This window comes from Camelus ferus, chromosome 24 (genome assembly GCF_009834535.1).
Source record: "Camelus ferus isolate YT-003-E chromosome 24, BCGSAC_Cfer_1.0, whole genome shotgun sequence".
In the NCBI taxonomy this organism is placed as follows: domain Eukaryota; kingdom Metazoa; phylum Chordata; class Mammalia; order Artiodactyla; family Camelidae; genus Camelus; species Camelus ferus.
In genome coordinates, this window is record NC_045719.1 from 5,024,515 (window position 1) to 5,046,233 (window position 21,719).

Here is a 21,719-nt window from a genome sequence, read left to right on the forward strand (position 1 = left end):
TTTCTCTTTTGGAAGATTATTAATTATTAATTCAATATCCTTACTAGATATAGGCCTATTCATGTTGTCTATTTAGATTTACTTTTAAAAAACACGTTCTTATCTTGTCACCAATATACCTAACATCTTTGAATGACTCTCCATTGCTCTTAGGATAAAGTTCCAAGCCCTTAAGGTGGACAGTAAGCCTATATGATCTTGTCCTTTACTCCTCTACAGCTTCTGTCTCACATTTGCTTTCTAGATCACAGTTACATAGACCTTTTTCAGTTCCTTGACAGTCCAGTCCTCAAGGGTTTTGCCCCTGGCCTTTTATCTGTCCATGATGACCTTCTCCCAGATTCCTTTACCTAGGTGATGAAAAAGCATGGGCTCTTCCTTCCGATCTCTGCTCACTTTGGGTGTCCTCTCATACCATCTACCAAGATGGAATCCACTCTGTTGTTGTTATTTGTTTACTGCTTATTTTTCCTACTAGATTGTAAGTTCAATGAAGATGTAACTTGACTTGATCACTCTTACATCACCCTGCACTTGAAACAAATGGCCATCAGATATTAGTTATGTAACAAGTATTTGTTGAAAGAATAATTCTCACTCTGTTTCTGTGGAGCTGGTTCTTACACCATCTTCCTTGTGTGGGTGTGGAAACTGAGGGATATGGAGAGCAGATAAATGGCCCAGTTGTGTTACCAGTAAATTAGATGGACAGTTGGAAAGCCAAGTCCAGGACTTTGGCCCCCATGTTATCAAAAACTCTACCCTTACTCAGGGCTCCATGGAGATTCAGAATATCCTAGCCCTCAGGGGATCCTTGAAATCATTTAATTTCTTTATAAATTATTTTAGATAGGTGGGTTATGAGAAAAACTGAGGATCTGTGTTATTCACTTCTGAAAATGCTTGGGCTCACGAATAATTTTAAGGACGATTTTTATGGATAATCTTTGTTTTTCAACCTGCATAGACAAGGTTTGTCAGTCCTGTGCTTGGCACGGAGGAGAAATAAAATCTCACTAAGAAACGTCTTAATAATGGTTTTGACTTTTTGAGAAGAGTAGTGCTGAAATCATTTATTTTGTTTAAAAGTTCATTGTAAATGCTCCTTTAAGAGGAGGTGGCTTTTCCTCTGAAAACGTTCAGTGGTGTTTCAAATTAAGTGATGCTAACTAGATAATTAAACCAAACAAAGAAGCTCAACAGGAGAATTATTAAGGTTTTTTAAAAAAAATTATTGAGGGTTTTACTTACTTTATAAATAAATGAAGCTCAGTATTTGTTAGAAAGAACCGACATTTTATAGAGAGAGAGGTCAGAGAGAGCCATGTCTCCTCAGTAGTTTAAATGCATCAACATTTGAAGCAGTCATAATGAGTTATTAAGTAATTGCCTTACAAGATTTAGACCCTGGTCTTTTTGTATAAGCTCCAGCAGAAGCCTGGGTAGAAAAGAAACGGTTTGGTGATCATAGTTTTTAGACTAAACTCAGACTCAAATCCCCTGAAGAATAAAGGAGGGGACTGTGGGAACTGGATTCCTGGGTCTCTGGAAATGAGCCGGAGATGCTGAGAGCTGGTTAATTCCTCCTCTCGAACGTAACTTTGCTGATGGTTAAATTGCATCAAGAACCATTAGAGACTTACATAGACTAGCCTTCCCTTAAAAGAAGAAGCATAGATTGGGAGTGTTTGGTCTTTCAGGGTGGAAATACAAACCACAGGCATAAAAGTTCTGTTGTGTAACAAGAATTTGGTGATTTCCTTGTTTGTGCAGGTCCTTACTCATACCGAGAATATGCCCTGAAATTTGTCCCATTAGGGCAAAGCCATACTGAGACTTGGTGAATTAGCTCTGGTACTGTGTAGCCTTCTCTTTAAAATTCTGTAAACTTGGCTAAATAGTCCTGACACTTTATAGAGAGAGATGCATGTTTTCTTCTTTTGCTGTAAGTAACCCACCTGAAACCCTACAGAAGCCAAAGTTCCAAGTGGGATCCCCTGTCTCTGTCTCCTTGTCTGTTCTGGCTGTTGCCTAACGAGTATATTTGTAACCAGAGACAGAGTTCAAAGCTGTAATGGTGTACAGTCATCCCCCCTCGCCCACAGGGAGTGTGTCCCAAGACCTTCAGCAGAGTCCTGACACCGTGGATCGTACCAAGCCCTATATATACTGTTTTGTTCCTGTACATACCTACCTATGATAAAGTTTAATTCATGAATTAGGCACAGTAAGAGAATATCCGAATTGCCAGGATCACTACCCTTGAGCTTTGGGGCCATTATTAAATAAAATAATGGTCACTTGAATACAAGCACTACGATGCTGAGATAGTAGGTCTGATAACTGGACAGCAGCTGGCTGCTAAGTGACTAATGGGCAGGATATTCTGGACAAAGGGATGATTCACGGCCGGATGGAGCAGGATGGGCATAGATTTCATCATGAATGCAATTTAAAACTTATGAATTGTTTACTTCTGGAAATTTCCATTTAATCTTTTCCAACTGTGGTTGACCATGGGTAGCAAACCATGGAAAGCAAAACCACAGATCAGGGAGGACTGCTGTATTTCTAAGCTGGTCACAGGACCACGTCTCTTCCCTGTGGTCTCCTGGGATGTTAAGATGTAAGGAACATGATTTGGAGGGGTAGTAGTTTTTCCAAGCTCCACTTTGGTATTATATTTCTTTGTCAATCAAGAGACCTTGGCTATACTGAATTTCATACCCAAGAGGGACGAAGCTATTTACAGCATAAGTTACAGTTAATATATATCTGTCTGTGCTTTTTAGGGGTTTAAGTTCTGTAATTGAAATTCTCAGTGGTCTATTTGTACCATAGTTTGCAACTATGTGTATTGTAGTTTAGAATTCAGAATAGTAAATGAATAAAGAATGTTAGAAAGGCTGCAGTATAGGGGCTTTGATGGTTTCACAAGTCCTAATACTTGAGAATAATTGGGGCAATCAGATGTGGGGTGGGAAGTGTGTGGGGCAGGAAGCAAAATTTTGATGAGAGGCCAGAACCAGATAGAACAGGCGCCTGAAAATGGTAAAAATCTATCTGTATGCATGGCTGGTGAGACAAAGATTTTCCCTAAATGGATTCCTACCAAAACACGACAAAATTCATTAAATATTTAATGTGTCTAATGTTAAGGTAAGCACTCAGCTGAAAGCAGCAAGAGGATTTTGAAAAAAGTAGGTATCTCAACCATTTGTCATTAATCACTAAGAAAACACCATAAATCATCCAATTTTTTATCCATCTCTTTTGGGAGGGAAGTTAATTTAAGAAATTATCATCATTGGTTCTCTAAAGCCAGTTGTTGACTATTAGATCAGTCTCCTCATTAGTCTTCTCCTTTTCAGTACGATTGTAGCTTGGATATTTTGCTAAAGACAAGAAAATAAGACAAAAATCTGTTCTCATAGTGGATTCGAAACAGAGCAGTCGCATAAAAGCATCCTTGAGTTAACCAAGAGTGCACATTTTGTTTTGATGTGTTACACTGTTGTTATTGACACTTTCCCCATATTTTATGAAATAAAAGTGAGGAAAAAATCATCTAAAACTTAAGCCACTGTGGTAAACACGTATTAATATGAAACATGGTGAATGAAAATTGTCTAAATTGTGTTTAAAAACTGGATTACATTTCAGTGACTGAAAAAGAACCCTCAAACAAAGCTCACATCACTTGTAATATTTAGAGGCAGGTTTTTTTTCTCTTATACAAACTGTAAGGTTGACTTTATCTTTCCCGTTCAGTAAAGCATCACAGCACAGCCTCTGGGGACATAGAAAAGAAGAAAGCACTTTATTAATTCGGTAATGGAGGTATATCATAACTTTCACGTTATCTCTTTGCTTAAACTTGTTTTGCTGGCATCCTTCACCTTGTGTTCTTTAGATATTAAGGGCACCAAATGGAAGCAGAGTTCAGGGCAAGGGGAGTACTGCATCCTGTCTCACGTGCATGGATCAGCACACATATTGTCACAGTTTCTCAGGTCTTTTCTGCTTTATCTGCTTGGGCACCCAGCTCAGGCCTCATCACATACGGAGACCCGTAGTAGCAATGATAATTCTGCTTCTGTTCTTACTGTGGTTACCCTCAAATTTTTAAATTAAAAAAATTTGGGGGGGAATACCAAACTTGAAATGGTTGCAAAAGTAAAAGTCATACCCCAAACACCCACATGCCTTTTACCGAAGTTCACCTGTTGTTTATTTACACATTTGCTTGATTGTTTCTCTTTTGTTCTTCTCTCTCTTCTCCTTTCTATGTGTCCATCGATATCCATCTATCATATTTAGATGTGCATAATTATTTTCCTGAAAAATTTTAGAGTAAATTGCGTACATTAGGATCCTTTACCCCTAAATACTTCAGTGACAGGGATATTCACTTACATAATTCCAATCCATTTCTTAGCTTCAGAAATTTACATGGGTATGATATTTTCAGCTCATCTTCTGTCCAGATTCCAATTTTGTCAGTTCACCTAGTAAATTGTTATAATAGCATAATCGTTCCTTCCAATACAGAATCAAGGGTCGAGTCAGGTACTGATTTTTGCTGTCCTGATGCCTCAGTGTCCTGTCTTCAGAAACATTTCCACAGCCTTTTTTTCCCTTTTGTAATACTGACATTTGGAAGATTGCACTCCCAACTGCACCTTTTTATTAATAGAACATTCAGCTGTTTGTTTTTACGATATTTCCCCATAATGAGAATGAGATTATCCATTCCTGGCCAGAACACCGCACACGTGATGCCACATCCTTCTCAGGATATCACCTCTGAAGTGCAGGACGGCCGGCTGCCCCCATTGGTGCTAATAATTGGCGAAGCTGTGGGCCGATTTCTCTACTGGATAATAAGTCTGTTTTTCTCCGTTACAATTAAGTGGTCTGTAGAGAGACACTTTTGATCATGGAAATATCCTGATCACCATCACAATTTCCTCCTAGTTTTCTCTTCCATTTATGGTCCTGACCTGATCCAATCTTGACCATGATAGTTTTGCAAAGTGATGATGTTCCGACTCCAGCAGTCCCTCCACAGTTACCCGTCAGCTCTTAGTGCTCTGCTCTAAGCAACAGCTCTTCCTTGTCTATTTATGACTGATATCAACTCAGAAAATGTGTAATTCATCACTGTGTGTACTGTTAAAGAAAAGGAATTTGAAAATATAACTACTGTTTGTTTGTTTGTTTCTTTCTTTCTTTCTTTCTCATTTATCTATCTAGTAATCTATATGTTCTAATTAAAGTTAATGAACTCCTGTGAATTAATGACCTCTTATCATAAGATGACCAGCCATATTGAATTAGGGCCCCCACAGTGACCTCATTTAACATTAATTACCTCTTTAAAGACCTTGTCTCCAAATACCATCACATTTTAAGGCAGTAGGGGCTAAGACTTCAATAAATGAGTTTTGGGGGTACACAAATCTCATCACAGTTAGCATCTCACCTGAGCCTTTCAACTGACCTCTCTGTTGACAGTCTGGCCCACCTGAAGTCCACTAGTGCCCTCAGTGTTATTTGTAACTACAAAACAGACGAGGAACAATTTGTATATTTTAAAAACTCACCACTGTCTTCTCCCATCTGATCTTAGCAGTACCACTGTTGAAGAATTGTCGTCTCGGTAGAGCAAGAAAGTGCTATACAAATTGGGGTCACCTGCATGCATTTTGACTACTGTGCACCAAATCCCTTTTCAACTTTATATTTCCTACTTTACAATTCAATATGTGTTTTCCTTTGTTGTTCTACTGATCCGTTATTCTACTGATCACATGTACAGTTAGGAACAACCTCAACTCAGCCTACAGATTACTTTTAATTTCTCTTCTCATTCATGAATTAGCATGAGGATGCTAATCAGACCAATATATGATATGTTCACATAACCTGTGCAATTCAGTGCACATCCATGGAGCACTTGCTGTGTTCTTACTATTCAGCATTCAGAGAGGAGTAAGACATGGTCCAATCCTCTGGAGCTGAAGTCTCTGTGGTTGCGTATATGTGAGAAAATAAATTACAGTTCTGGATGATGAATAAAGATAGTGGATGTTTCAGCAACTCTTCTGGTAAATGGAATGGTTTAAAGGAAAACCTGGCATGTCCAATCATAAGATTTTTTTACCCCTCTTCCTCATTTTAAAACTGTCCTTATTTAAAACCTCTTCCAGTGTTATTAGTCATTTATTTGTTCTCCCAAAGAATGTTGGAAAAAGCACCAAAGGACTGTGCTCTTTTGCTCAAAATTCCTGTACAAAATTCAGAGCTGGGTCCTTGGGTCTAAGAGCAGCCATGCTGCTCACATTTCCATATTGATGCTTTCTTGTGTATGTGTTTTCTTGGTCTTTTCATTGATAGTTCAGCTTTGACCTCTACCATTTTCTCTGTTTTTTAAATGCTTCCATAGTACTTTTTTAAATGAAAAGTTACATTTTTCAAAAATTAAATTAATGAAATACTTTGTCTTTGGGTACCATATTTCTTTCTTTCTTTTTTCCCCCACTTCTAAGGCTTTAATGAATAACTCTATGCTTATAAACCCAATTTTACCTCCATCCAGAATTTCTTTTTTCTTCAGTTCACCGCTGGTTGGTTGGTTGGTTGGTTGGTTTTTAACTGAAGTACAGTCAGTCACAGTGTGTCAGTGTCTGGTGTACAGCCCAATGTCCCAGTCATGCATATACATACTATATTCATTTTCATATTCTTTTTCATTAAAGATTATTATAAAATATTGAATATAGTTCCCTGTGCTATACAGAAAAAAATCTTGTTTTTTTTTTTTTTAATCTATTTTTATATATAGTGGCTAACATTTGCAAATCTCAAACTCCCAAATTTATCCCTTCCCACCCCCTTTCCCTGGTAACCATAAGATTGTTTACTATGTCTGCGAGTTGTTTCTGTTTTATAGATGAGTTCATAGTGTCCTTTTTTCCCCTTTTTTTAAGATTCCACCTATGAGTGATACCATATAGTATTTTCCTTTTTTTCTCTTTCTCGCTTAGTTCACTTAGAATGACGATCTCCAGGTCCATCCATGTTGCTGCAAATGACCTTATTTTGTTCTTTTTTTTTTTGCTGAACCATATTTCTTTTTTAATTTATTAAAACCACCACCACCCACAGTTCTCTAATTCTTGTTGTCTTTTCTCTCATTATCTGTACTATGTCTACTCAGAACTAACACCCTTGCTCATTGATTTTCAGCTAACTTCAGCTGAACATCTTTTTTTTTCTTTCCATAAACTCACTACATTGAAAAACACGATATAGAAACATTAATTTTATTTTTCATTGTCATTGGCATTACTCCTTTATGTAATTTTCTTCACATTTTCTGACATCTTTAAAGCAAGTAGAGCTTTCGTCGTTTCCCATTTAGTTTTTAATTTTTCAAGAATTTCTTCACCTTTACTCTGTTGTTGCCAAATTTTCTTTCTTCTGAGACAATAATTCCACTTTTGAACAGTTTCATTACATTTTATTTCACACTTTTATTAATTCTTAAAAATAAATTTTATTTTGGCTCATTTTCTTTCTTTTTTTTCCCTTTTTTTTTTTTTGAAGAATTATTAGGCTGTAGTTTAAATAAGAATACTTTGGAGCCGCTACTTAAGTGTTTAATTTCTTCAAATCAAGATCACTAACATTTATTTTCTCCAATTTACAATGCCCTGCCAGATTCTGAGAATTTTTTTCTTTCAAATGTCCAAATTTTGGAGTGGTAAACATAAAAATACATCCTTCTGTGGGGAAATTTTCCCCCATTGACTGGTGTGGAGGTTCAAATCAGTGCTTTTATCAACATTGTTTTTTATATTATTTAAAAATAAGTTTAGTCGGCTCGTCTTCGCTCAGAGATATGCTTGCATATTTACACTGTTAAGATTCCTGTTTTATGCTGTATCTCTCACAGTACCTCTCTTTCATGGCACGATCTGGCTTCCTTTCCTCCTTCCTCCAGTGGCTTTTTCTTGTTCCTATTCCCTTTGGTCCCTGTGATTATAGAGTGTCATTCCTTCTGCGAATAGAGATTCTGTTCTCTTATAAATTCACTGAACTCCTTTCCCATGCTATTTGCTTTCTTTTTCTCTCTGAACTTCCAGCAAAACCGAGTCTTCTGAAGTTACTGTTTCCCACATGCTTCGCTCGTGTAAGAACAGCAGTCTCCCATGAACCCTGCCTGGCTGGGTTGAGCTTTAAGGGCGTCACTTTCCCCTTTCCTTCCTTTCCCCCATCGCTTCAGCTGTAGAGGAAGAAACATCTGATTTCTCTTTCTTGAAGGCTTTGCCTGCTATCATTTTCTCATAGAGCACCGGTAGACTTACCTTTATCTGTTTAATCAGATACAGTATATTGTAGAAATCAAAACCTAGAATTTGGCAAGAGGCAGAACTAAGCTTGAGACCCAGATCCACAGCTACACTGAGTAGCTGCATAATCTTAGGAAAGTTGCGTAACGTCTTTAAGCCTCAGTTTCCTTGTCTGGATAATAAGTATATATGGTAGCATCAATCCTTTCAAGAATTTTTTAAATGATAGGTGGTAGAATACTTAGCATAATTCTTTAAAGATAGTAAGCATTAAATACATATTAATTATATTTTAATTTCAGATGCATTATTGTCCATTTTATTCTGAACTGTCAAGATGTCTCTGCTGTACCCAGTGACACTGGGATTTGCATTGTCATACATTTGTGATTTAAAACATGCCGATTTCCTTTTTTAAAATACAATATAATGTCCATTTTCTCCACGCTAGAATGCCTTTCAAGTCTACATCTTAGCTGGAAGTGATTTCCCAAGCTGTCTGTAGTAGGTTTTTCACTGGTGAATTTCAGTTTTTCTGTCATATCTAGTTGAAGGTGGTTACCATGTGGCAAAGTTAATACTCCCAGTGCTCTAGTTTTGTTTTAAACTTCTAGTTATCTGTCCACACATCAAACCTATGTGCTAAATTTACTGGAACTGATCATTTGTCATCATGAAGGTTATGTGAGGGCACAGTGTTGCTGACAGCCACTACCCCAACTCTGAGGGTCCTCTTCTGTAAATTAGTGATGTGTAGAGTAGCTTTGGAGAATTTGGGGGGTGGGGTGCATAAGAATAATCAAATAATGACTAGAATGCCTGGTACGTAATAGGTGTCCAGGATATATCTGATAGAAGTAAAAATAATTTTTGTTTTTAGTTTTGGGGGAGGTAATTAGATTTAATTATTTATTTTTACTGGAGGTACTAGGATTGAACCCAGAACCTCCTGTATGCTAAACATGCGCTCTACCACTTGAGCTATACCCTCCTCCAATAATTTATTAATACAGAAAATGACACTGGTTTACAGTGACTTTGTTTCTCAAGTGATATCTCATCTTGGGTGGAGTCAGGATTCAAATTCAGCTCCCATGTCCAAGTCTCTGTTCTTCCTACTCTACTGTACAAATGTCTGTTAGATAACAAAATAGACCAAAAACTGGCATCTAATGTTTATCTTTTCTCACTTCCTTCTCCTTTCTTTCTACTCCCCACCCCCTTTTTTTTTTCTTATTTAATTTCCAACCTTTCTTCCTCCCCGAATCATTAGTTTTGGTTGCTGTTGGGTTTTTTTTTTCCCTCCTCCAGACTCCCTATTCTGTTGGCTAGTAGGTGCACATTACCTGGTTGATTCAAGAGGAGTGAATTGCAGGGCTCTGCCCTTTGAAGCCCACCCACTCTCTCCCTTCCTTGTTGCTCACAGACTTCCTTTTCTAAATCTCATTCTCCAAGTTCTCTGTCTGTAGTGCTCCCAAGAGTATGTATGGTGAAAGCAATATGAGGAAGAGAATCAGGAGGTTGTACCATTACAAGCACTGGACTAAATCACTTCATCTTTTAGACCTCAAGTTACTGATCTCTTAAATGAGGACATTTGGCTAAGATTATTGCTAGGGTTCTTTACCATTCTGATAAAAATCACATAGCTGTGGTGCTTTATGATAGCATCTTATTTAATTCTTGTAACAATCATGTAAGAATTGCCTCTTCCTTAATATTTTTTACATAAAATAAGATTTTTTTTCTCAGTATAAAATGAAATCATGTCCGTTGCAAAATATTTAGGAAAATCAAACAAACAAAAAACCCCATATACCATAGAAATTATCCACATTTTCATGTGAAGAGATGAAAGCTCAAGAGTTTAATTTGTGCGTGGTCCATATTTACCTCCATGGTACAACTGAATCTCCGCCCTTGGTCTCCTTATGTCCTCTACCTGTTCTCTCCAGCAGGCTGAGATCAGCACTAAAAGTCTATGGATTTGACTTCCTCCTGATCTTCAGCTTGAACTCCCTGCTGTTATATTCTGGGTTTGCTGCCCCGTCTTTCTCACTTCCAGAGATGCTGACATCCTCCCAGTGTACATCACATACAGTGGAACTCATTTAAGTTTTTTAGTGACCCTGAGAAATTAGGTAGGGATAGTGTACGCTCCCATTTATTGATGGGGCAACTGAGGTTCAGAGAGATTAACACGTTCCTGGAGTCACTTACAGACATTTCAAGACCAGCCTTCTTAAATTAGTTTTCCTATGTTTAAAAGGCATAATATCGTGGCTTATAGAATAATATAGGTAAGATAATAGACTAGAAGATAGATGCTTTATACATTATTTTCCACCTACAAAATCAACAGTTAGTAGTATTTTGGCAAACGTGCCCCCTTTGTTTTTACTATCTCAATTCAAATTTTGTAGTATTGAAATTATTTAGTTAGGAATGTGTTCTAAAAGGTAGCTTCCACAAATTACAGAATTCACAAAGGAAATATACTGGAGGCTTCTCAAAGCATGACAGGGGTAAGAATATTCAAATATATCATCTCCTTCCCTTCAACTTATTTTCAAGCTACTTACATGAGGAATATGAAACAGTTCAGTTTTCTAAAACATCATACAACTATCCCCTGAAATGGACTGCAGACCTTGAATGCAACATATCGATAAGGACAGCAAGTTTAATAACTCTTCTCAGACGTGAATGGAACTTTCAAATGGTCAGTTATAGTTCAGCTCTAGATTCAAGTCAACAGCAATGAGGTACCATTTTTTTTTCTGTTATTTGAAGCTTTGTGTTAAGATAGTCAGTCTCCAAACTGCCATCTGTATCTAATGAACCTTTGACACCCCTAGACATCTGTTTTGAAGATTCTACTCTTGTTTTTGCAAGTTTTTTTCCGGTTTTCAAAACACATGTTTTTTTAGTTGACAAGTTCATCAGGATACTGCCACAAGGAACCACTGTATACAGTACAACCAACCAATGTATTTTTTTTATTGATGTATAGTCAGTTACAATCTGTCAATTTCTGATGTACAGCACAATGTCCCAACCATGCATATACAGACATATATTTGTTTTTATATTCTTTTTCATTTTTTTTCAGCTAATATATTTGTAAAAGCTTCTTTTCAGATATTCGCCTTCCTCTAGAAAGAAAAATGACTAGAGAAAAACTACTCATGTTCAAAAATAACACAGACAGCCTTATTAGAAAATACTAAAGGTTGGGGTCAGGGTATAGCTGAGTGATAGAGTGTGCTTAGCATGCACGAAGTCCTGGGTTCAATCCCCAGTAACTCCATTAAAATAAATAAATAAACCCAATTGCTCCCCCCACCTGCCTAAGAAAATAAAATAATAAAGAATAAAGTATTTAAAAAAAGAAAATATTAAAAGTTATCAGATTTCATTGAAAAGGACTTGTGAATATTTATGTATTTTACCTTTCCACACTCCCAAGTCATTATCAACTTCTGATAGTTTTGTGCTGACGTTATAATATTACCTGAAACAAAATGAAAATCTACCTCAGTTACTCTAAGAATTTTTGTTTTTATTTTGAAGAAGTTTTTTTTAGGAGTTTGAGAAGAAATAGAGAAGTTATTTGAGAACAGGACCTACATTATCTTCACTCTTGAGGTTTTTGCCATAAATGCAGGTGGGCGCTCACAGATCAGAAGTGAATATATCACAGGACTGAACATGAGGCAAAATCAATTTATAAAATCAGATAATTAAATTATATTGTAGTAGATATGACCAAAATATTACGGTGATTGCAACATGAATTTTCATGAAAGTCATTCTGTAAATTTTTGGTTAATAATTTTTTCATTGCTTAAGGAATTTCTTGGAGGGTCTGTTTATCAAGGAACCATGGTTGTTTTACATTATGACTGATTTTAAAATTTAAAATTTAAATTTCAGTTTCTATTTAAAAGAAGATAAATTACCCAAGAGCTAGTCAAATTTTAGCTTAATAAATTAAAGGGGGAACAATTTAATAAATTTAAGTGTTTACTTTAAAGTACTTTGGTCTAATTCTACAGGCACAACCACAGAAAAAAAGCCAAAGGATAGGAAAATATGTAATGAAAAGTATAAGTACATAATGAAAATACAACACCTATGACCTCAAACAAAACAAAGTTCGGTATGCTATTTGTGCTTTCAAACAAAAGAAAAACACATTCTAAAATTACTGTAACCCTGGGAAGAAAGCTTTTCTAAAAGGCTCTGTGCATTAGACTATATCCCCATTCATACAGAATCAAAGAAAGTTATGTGAAGACATTAATAAAGCAAATCAGGGCAAAGGCTGATGGAGGCCAAAAGACTATCTTCTGAGCAGGAGAAGAAATTTTATTCTTAGGACAGTGGAGGTTAAAAATAGATGACCTCACCATCCTGAGAATTAATTGAATCAAACCAAGACATTCCTTCTTTCAACTTTTCTCCTCTAAGAGACATTCTAATTGGATCTCAGAATAGTTTCTCTCTATAGTCATCTCTCTATCCTTTCCATGCTGTTTCTTTCACGACCAATGCTAACTCTTCCCCTGTTAGACTTGCTTACTAGAGAATCTCCAGTTCAGAGGTTTGCAATTGAAGAGAGAGAAGCTGTTTGCAGATGGAGTCTCTGTCATTCATTCCCTCAATTAATATTTCCTGCACGTCTACTGTGTGTCAGGGACGACTCAGCAGTACACAGGTGAACATGACAGTTCTGCTTTTGTGTATGCATTTCAGTATAAACAGACATAGAAACATTCAGGAGGAAGAAGCGAGGGGCTCACCCCTAGCACACGCCACTGACCTAGAAATGCCCACATGAAGATGTTCTGAGGGGCTAAGACCATGGCATGTGATTCTCTGCAGTCTTGGGGGGAAATTTTTGAGTTGAGAGCTATTTGAAGTTTCTCTGGGCTGGGCTGTGTTTCTTACCATTGGTGTAAGAAAAGACACAGGGCCCCCTGCCCCAAGTAGGTAGCAGAGTAACAACATGGCACATGGCAAAGGCAGGAAGGGATGGATTCAGGATGTTCAAATAGAGAGAGAAATAGAGAGATGGACACTCTTGCCCCTGCACGAAAAAGGAGCCCTAGATTTATGTTATGGGTAAAAGATCACACGTTAATCTCCTGGTCTATATTTGTAGAACTGCCATTTGTGTGTTTAGACCCTGGAGGCAGTATTTACTTGCACCTAAGTTTAAATGGTTATCAAGTAAGTGGCAAACCTGCATCAACTTCAGAGTCGTTCCACTAGTCCCCCAGCTGTAACTAAGCTTCCTGGAGCTTTGGCCGCCATTGGGGGTCAGGTGATTCAGAAGCCTTTCAGACTTTAGGTGCAGGAGGTAGGATGGATGGTACTGTCTCAGAGGTGAGAGGTAAGGATGTAAAGTACTTAGAAGGGGCCACTGAATTGTTGCGGGAATGACCAACTTAGGGGAAGAGCTGTTGGTGATTGAGAATTAAAGGATGTGGGTCTGCGGGGAGTGCACAGCTCAGTGGTAGCGCATGCTTAGCACGAGGTCCTGGGTTCAGTCCTCAGTACCTCCATTAAATAAGGAAACAAACCTAATTACTTCCCCTCCCCCAAAGGAGCTGTAGCCGGAAGTCTCTGGAAGGAATAGAAAGCAATGGTAGAATTGTGAGATTGATATTTCTACTTCAAAACCAAATGTCAAGAGAAAAAGGGGAATGGGCTGCTTACATCCCCTTGGGACTAGTGCATCGTCCAACAAGACGCAGTGCACTTGGGGGGTCGGGTTCAAATCAGTAACACCTGAATCAACTTAGTGTCAGAGCAATTGCTAGTCAAGCAGGACTGAGCACACCTTGACTCACCCATGAACTGGTGCGCCCATCTAGGTTCCTGCTTTGGTGAGGATCAGTACGGAAGCAGGCGGAGGAGAGAGACGTGACCTCTGGGCGTCCTGGAGCTCCGGGAGGAAGATGCAGAGTCAGAATGTCGGACAGAACGTGAAGGGCTGGACAGAGCTGGACGTGAGGTGAGTGGCAAGATGGAGGTCAGCCTGCATGTCAGTGAGAGCTGGGTGAAGACAGCCTTTAACTGACAAGCATAACTAAAACTTTTACCTAGACAAATGTTATTACCTTCTTTGTGTATTCTTTTATTTCTGGTGTACTTAGAAACGCTGCCCATCCAAAGATCAGTTAAATACATATATTTTTCCACGTTTTCTTTTTTACACTTAACTCTTTGGGTTACAGTATAAGAGGAGGCTTGGATTTGATAATTCTCTCCAAGAGCCATTCCCCCCCAACTCTTTTTGAATACTCTAGCCCCGTTGTTTGCAATGACCGTTTTTACTGTACATTCTATTACTGAGTTAGGCTTTGTTTCAGATAATTTATCCTATTTCACAGTGATGCCATATTTTGCACCAGTTCCGCACTATTTTATTTTTGGTAGTTTTATATCCTTTATTTATGTTCTGTGGGTAACTTACTATCGTAACATTTCTGTTTGATAGTTTAAAAACCATTGTTATACATATTCTTCCAAAGAAATATTAAAATTTTGTCAAGTCGACAAAATTACTATGCTGATTGAATTAAAGCATTATATTAATTTGGGGAATATTGACTTTTCAATGCTGTTTAATGCTTTGGGCTAAAAAAGCCCCCATGTGTATCTGGATATATTCTATCTCCTTTTGCGTCTTCCAATTAAGTTCTGCAGCTTTTTTCATGTGAATTGCATTTTATTTTTGCTAATTCTAGATCGTTAATGTAGTTTTATGTTTCTTTCTATGACTGAAAAAAATGTTTCTTTTGTTTTATCTGATTTTTAGTTGTTGATACGGGAGAAATCTAGTGATAGCTGCATTATATATGACAACTTACTAGTTTTAGAAGTTTTTAAGTTGTAAATAACGCTGCATTGAACATTGAAGTGGGTTTATCTTTTTGAATTAGTTTTTGTTTTTTTCCAATACATACCCAGGAGTGGAATTGCTGGGTATGATTGTAGTTCTGTTTTTAGCTTTTTTGAAGAATCTCCATACTCTTTTTCCATGGTGGCTGCACCAATTTATTTTCCGCCAGAGGCTTACAAGGGTTCCCTTCTCTCCACATCTTTGCCAACATTTGTTGTTTGTAGACTTTTTGATGAGGGCCATTCTGATAGGGGTGAGGTGATACCTCATTGTGGTTTTGATTTGCATTTCTCTAATGATGAGCGATGTTGAACATCTTTTCATGTGCCTGTTAGCCGTTTGTATGTCTTTTTTTTTGAAAAATGTCTCTTCAGGTCTGCCCATTTTTAAATCAGGTCATTTGTATTTTTGATATTGAGTTGTATGAGATGTTTGTGTATTTTGGCTATTAACCCCTTATCTCTCATATCATTTGCAAATATTTTCTCCCATTCAGTAGGTTGTTTCTTTGTTTTGTTGATGATTTCTTTTGCTATGCAAAAGCTTCTAAGTTTGTTTAGGTCCCATTTGTTTATTTTTGCTTTTATTTCTATTGCCTTGGGAGACACCTAAGAAAAATATGTGTACGATTTATGTCAGAAAATGTTTCTCTGTTCTTTTCTAAGAGTTTTATGGTTTCAGGTGTTACATTTAGGTTTTTGGTCCATTCTGAATTTATTTTTTTATGTGCTGTGAGGAAATTTTTTAATTTTAATAATACATAACCATATATTAAACAAATAGAAATCATTTATCCCCATATAATTAGTGAGCACTTTTGCATAATCTGGTATATTTGGCCAATTTTCAGTCTTATAAAGCTTACAATCAAATCTTCAGACCATATTGCATGGAAAATTGAAATCCTATTTGTATTTAGTTTGGCTCGTTTATTTAAAATGATAATTTTGTGGTTTTTTTCTTAATAATATCTTTTGGTATCACTGGCACTCCAGGTTTCTGTCCAAGAACCAATAAACACGGTGACTGTACTTTTTAGTGAATTGAAGTACATTCTGACTGTTGTGATCAATAAAATTTCATCCAAAGGTGTCATTGGAACTTCTGTAAAGAGTTTTATAAAGGATTATAACTGTCTTGATAGTTCAGGTTGCAGCGTGTGAAGGGAAAGTGAGGGAAGTTTTCAAAATGACTCAACTTCGTATATTTGAGAGAGGCTTCAAAATGGCAGAACAGAAGGGCGCAGAGCTCACTCTCGCCTACAAATACATAAAAAATACATCTACATGTGGAACAGTTCTCACAGAGTACCTACTGAACCCTGGCAGAAGAACTCTGTATATTAAGATGGTGAGCTTAAATAGAAAATACTGTGGTTTTTTTTTTTAAGAGATACTCCCAAAATGGGTTCAAGGTTAGCTTTGGTAAAGATTAATGGAGAGGCCAGCCAGTCAGTCTGCAAGCTTGTAATAGGTAAATCTTACGGATCGAGCACCATCCTGTTTTCCACAGAGATGGCAGAAAATGTTCTCTCCTTGTGTTCAGCCTATCACGCTAGGGACTCCCTCCCTCCTTTGCAGTTTTTACTGGATATGAGTTCAGAGGGAGGAGAGTCATGTGCAAGCTAAAAGGGTCCAAGAAAGCTTCCTGGAGATGACAATGGAGCCAGGATGCTGAACTTAAATGAGATGTGGATAGACAAAGAGAGGGAAGGCATTCTTAGCACAGAGGCTACTTTTATCAAAGGCATGGTAGTGTGAGCATGTTCATAGAGAGCGTTGATCCGAACCAGATAACCAAAAACAAGAAGCCTCATGTGCACCAACATTTCATGTGAAACAGGAAGTAAATTAAACTGAGGTCAGATTGTGGGACCCTTGAAATACAGAGGGAACATTTCAGACAAGGCCCCTGTGATGATTAATTTTATGTGTCAAATTGACTGGGCCATAGGGTGCCCAGATATTTGGCCAAATGCTATTCTGGATGTTTCTGGGGGTATCTTTGGATGAAACTAATATTTGAAGCAGTAGACTGAGTAAAGCAGATTACTCTTCCTCATGTGAATTGCCTCAGCCAATCAGTTGAAGGTCTGTATAGAACAGAAAGTCTGAATAGGAGGGGCCATCCCCTGCCTGACTGCTTGGGTGGAGGTTTGGTCCTTTTCAGCCTTTGGAATTGGACTGAAACATCGGCCCTTTTTGAGCGTTTAGGCTGCCAGCTTCCAGACTGGAACTTCACCATCCAGTTAGCTTGCTGACTCATCCTGGGGATCTCGGGACTTGCCAGCCTCTATGACGTCATGAGTCAATTCCTTGTAACAATGGGTTTTCTCTCTAGAGATGTACATCCTACTGGTTCTGTTTCTTTAGGAAACCCTGACTAATACAGACCCTGTAATTACTGTCATCTTCCTAAAGAAAGAAGCAGAAGGTCTTCATTTAGATGTGAATTTTATGGCTACATTTTGGCACCCTACAAAAAAGGGGAAAAAAATTGCAAGAGTCATAGAGAATGCTTTGTCTCATATGCAGAAAATATCCCAAGAAATACCTTATTTTCTGTAATGCTTGATTCCATTATTAGATTTTGGAACATTTATTAAAATAATACATTATTTTTCTTAAATGTTCCTCAAATATTCAAATGATTGGGTTTTATGCTGTTTCATAGAGGAACTGTAGCATTCATGTTTCCAGTCATCTTTGTGATCATGTTGTCTCCATTACAAAAATGTACCTTCTATTTCAGCTACAGTTTAAATGTTGAAGCAGTCTTAATGGTGATGTGTCTCTTTTGCATCATAACTGGTGTAGGTGGCCCATTAGTGCTTTAATCATAATTAGTTGTGCATTCTAGATGCACGGCCTGAGATAATTACAGAATTTAAGGAACAACCCCATGGGTCTGTACTTGGGCTTCCTTTGTAAAAAAACAAACTCTATAAACTCTTATGAAGCCCTTGACTTCCTCTCCAGCTCATTCTTTTTAGGAAGTTCCAACAGTGCTGGCTTTGATTACCAGTCTTTAACCACATTCTTTTAAAACCATCCTCCACTTGCATTTACGTTTCATTTTAGTGCTCGTTGTCATATTACAGTGGTTGCATAGCAACGGTATTGGCAAAAACATTATCTTTTTTTCTTGCACACAAACTAAATCTCTCAGTGCTGATCGTAACTCCTCTTTTGCTTTAACTATTGGGAAAAAAAAAAAAAACTCTGATGAATTTGTTGGGTGAATTGAGTGAGGTAGCAGGTGCAGTGTTCAGAAACTGAGGCACCGAAGCCAATTGTGTAGGAAGTAAATGGGTTAAGAGAAGAGGCAAAAACCATAAAACCGTGCAGAAACTTGGGAGATATAAGGACAATTTAAACAATGGAATATTATTATTGGAATTGTGTGGGAGAAATTAGGTTTGTGGGCTTTGCGGGGTTGTGGAATTGAAAGTTAGATCAGAACACTGGTGGTGAGCAGTGCAGCTGGGACCCTGTTGCATGTGTTGGAAACCCATTCATCTTCAAATTTTTAGAAATAAAGACTTAAGATAAAACTCAAGCCTTAAGCTTGTATTTCCCAAGTAAAACATGAGCTTTGTTTTCTAGAAAACTTAAGACTGAGCACTACAGCATGTGAAATACTATACTAGGCAGTCCAGGAAATAAAAAGATGGATCAGATTCAGGTACTAACTGCAAGCAGTCTCAGTCTAATAGATATTTTCTGTTTGTATTTCAATTAACCTTGAAGAACATGGTTTTTAAGTTATGTTCAGATGCTCTCCGTGAACTTGGCTTTTCCTTCACCCCCTGTTTCCCCCTAAACTCCCTCCCTTCCTACTGTTCTTCTCCCCTACTAAATTCCAAGCCATTACCTGTTAGGCTAAACCACAAAAAAGGAGTTTACTGGATTTTTGCTATTTTATTCCTTCACAGCAACTTAGGGATGGTGATCTTTTCCGTATTTTATCACGTGTAATTGTCAGTTGGGTAAGTAAAATGCTGCTCCTGTATGAGGTTAGTTCTTAGAGATGAAAGAATACCCAGTAAGGAGGAGTCTTACAGGGACATTGTTTTGCCTCAGTTGGGAGCTCTTTCCCGCAGACCATGTTGAAAGGGGATCACAACTCTGTGACTTAAACTACGAGAGTTCGCTTGGGAAATAGTTAAAAAATACATATGTTATTTGTGAACATTGCCTGTTGTAATTTGTGAGCTTCTAGGAAACTGGAACTGAATTTAAGTTCACTTCACTTTTAAGCTTTCAGCAATAGAGAAAAATAAGCTGTGTCCAGAGTTGTAATCATCCAGGATATTGTCACACTTTTGATCTCTTCAGATAAATATGGGAAAGTATTAGGAACAATTTTGAAATTAATTTATCGCTTAAGAATTATTTATTACAAGCACAGAGTTGGCTAATATCCATTTGTGAACCTTCTTAAGGTTACAGTTCTTGAGGTTGCATTCACCCTGCTACTCTGCTCAGGGCCAAGGCAGACTTCCTGTTAGCTTCATAGGAGTAAGGAAGATAGAGCATGTCTCCTGCTGAATCACTTTTTAAAGACTTTTATTGAGTATATTTTATATATCACATAGTTTACCCATTTCAGAGGTAATACTTTTTCACTTAGCAGTGTATATTTTGAGGTTCATTCATGTCATAGCATGTATCAGTAGTTTTCTTTTCCTTTTTATTGTTGAATAATATTCCATTATATGGGTATACCATATTTTGTCTATTCAGTAGTTGATGGAAATTTAGGTTATTTCTACTTTTGGGCTGTTATGAATAATGCTGCTAAGAATATTGTAAAAGTAAGAAAGTGTAAAAATCTTTGTATGGATGTGTGTTTTCATTACTCTTGGGTAGATATCCAAGTGTGGAGTTGATGGTTCTTAGACTGAATTTATATTTAACTTTTAAGGAAACTTCTAAACAATTTCCAAAGTGGCTGAATGATTTTACAGTCCCACCACTATTGTATCAAGGTTCCTATTTCTTCACATCCTCATTACCCTGTATTATTGTCTTTTTTTTTTTTTTGAATAGTCACTCTAGTGGTTTTAATTCGAATTTCCCTAATGACTATTTCTGTTGAGCATCTTTTCAAAAGTTTATTAACCATTCATGTATATTCTTGGGTGAAATGTTGATTCAAATATTTTGCCTATTTTTTAAGTTGAGTTGTTATTTATTAAGGCATAAACCTTTGTATACTTTGGACACAGTCCTGTATAAGATACGTGTTTTACAGATATTTCTTCTGAGTCTCTTATTTGTCTTTTCATTTCCTTAATGGTGTCTTTTAAATGGTGGAAGTTTTTATTATTTTGAGGTCCAGTTTATCAGTTTCTTGTCTTATAGGCCATGCTTTAAGTGTCATATAAAAAATTTTGCCTAACCCATGGTCTCACGTTTTTATCCTATATTATTTTCTAAAATTCTTAATTTTTAGTTCTTGTGTTTAAATCATAATCCACTTTGAGTTAATTTTTGTGTTTGGTGTGTGATAATAGCCTAAATTCATCATCTTGCACATGGGTGTTCAGTTGTCCAACCATCATTTGTTGAAAGGGCTGTCCAGTCCCCAACAAACTGAATGAATTAGCACCTTTGTGAAAAATCAAATAATTATAAATATAAGGATTTATTTGTTGACCTTTAGGTTTGTTCCGCTGACATTCACATTTGTATGTATGCAATAGAACTGTCCAAGTAATAGTAGTTTGAAGTAAATTTTGATTTGGGAGGTGAAATTTCTCCAACTTTTGTTCTTTTCCAAAATAGTTTTGGTTATTCTTGATCTTTTGCAATTTCATACCAATTTGTGAATCATTTTGCAAAAAATGCAAAATACTGAAACTTTTTTAGGAATTGAATCGAGTCTATAGACAAATTTGGGGGAATTTTTATCTTCAGTATGATCATCTTCACAGTATGAACGTGGAATGTCTCTAGTTGAATTTTTAAAAATTTCTTTCATCAATGTTTCAAAAGTTTCCATGTCCAAATATGATGTCTTTTGTTAAAGTCATTGCTAAGTATTTTATTCTTCTTGATACTATTGTTAATGAAATCTTTTTCTTTATTTCATATTCAGATTTTCATTGCTAGTATGCGAAAAATAAGTTTGATTTCTGTGTGCTGGTCTTGTATCTTGCCGCCATACTGACCTTGAGTTTTAGTTCCACTAGTTTTGAGTAGATTCTTTATATGATTTTCTGTATACAAAATTGTATTGTCTGAGAATCACAACAATTTTACATTTTCCTTTCCAATCTATATCTCTTTCTTGCCTGATTACATTGACTAAATTCTCCTATAGAATATTAGAGGAATGGAAAGAGTAGTCATGTTTGCTTTGTTCTCATGCGGAAGAGCTGAATGAGTTCACTCTTCTTTCATTATGAAATATCCTTCTTTGTTTACGGTAACTTTTTTTTTAAT

The 21,719-nt window shown here is 36.9% G+C and overlaps 1 protein-coding gene across 1 annotated transcript in view; it reads left to right on the top strand.

The window, feature by feature from the left end:
• Nucleotides 1–21,719, top strand: part of DLGAP1 (DLG associated protein 1) — a 989,257-nt gene that overhangs the window by 277,991 nt on the left and 689,547 nt on the right. Inside the window, exon 6 of the mRNA XM_032467518.1 lies at nt 14,240–14,379. The gene's annotated coding sequence lies outside the window, so the exon portion shown is untranslated. The remainder of the gene's footprint in view (nt 1–14,239; nt 14,380–21,719) is intronic.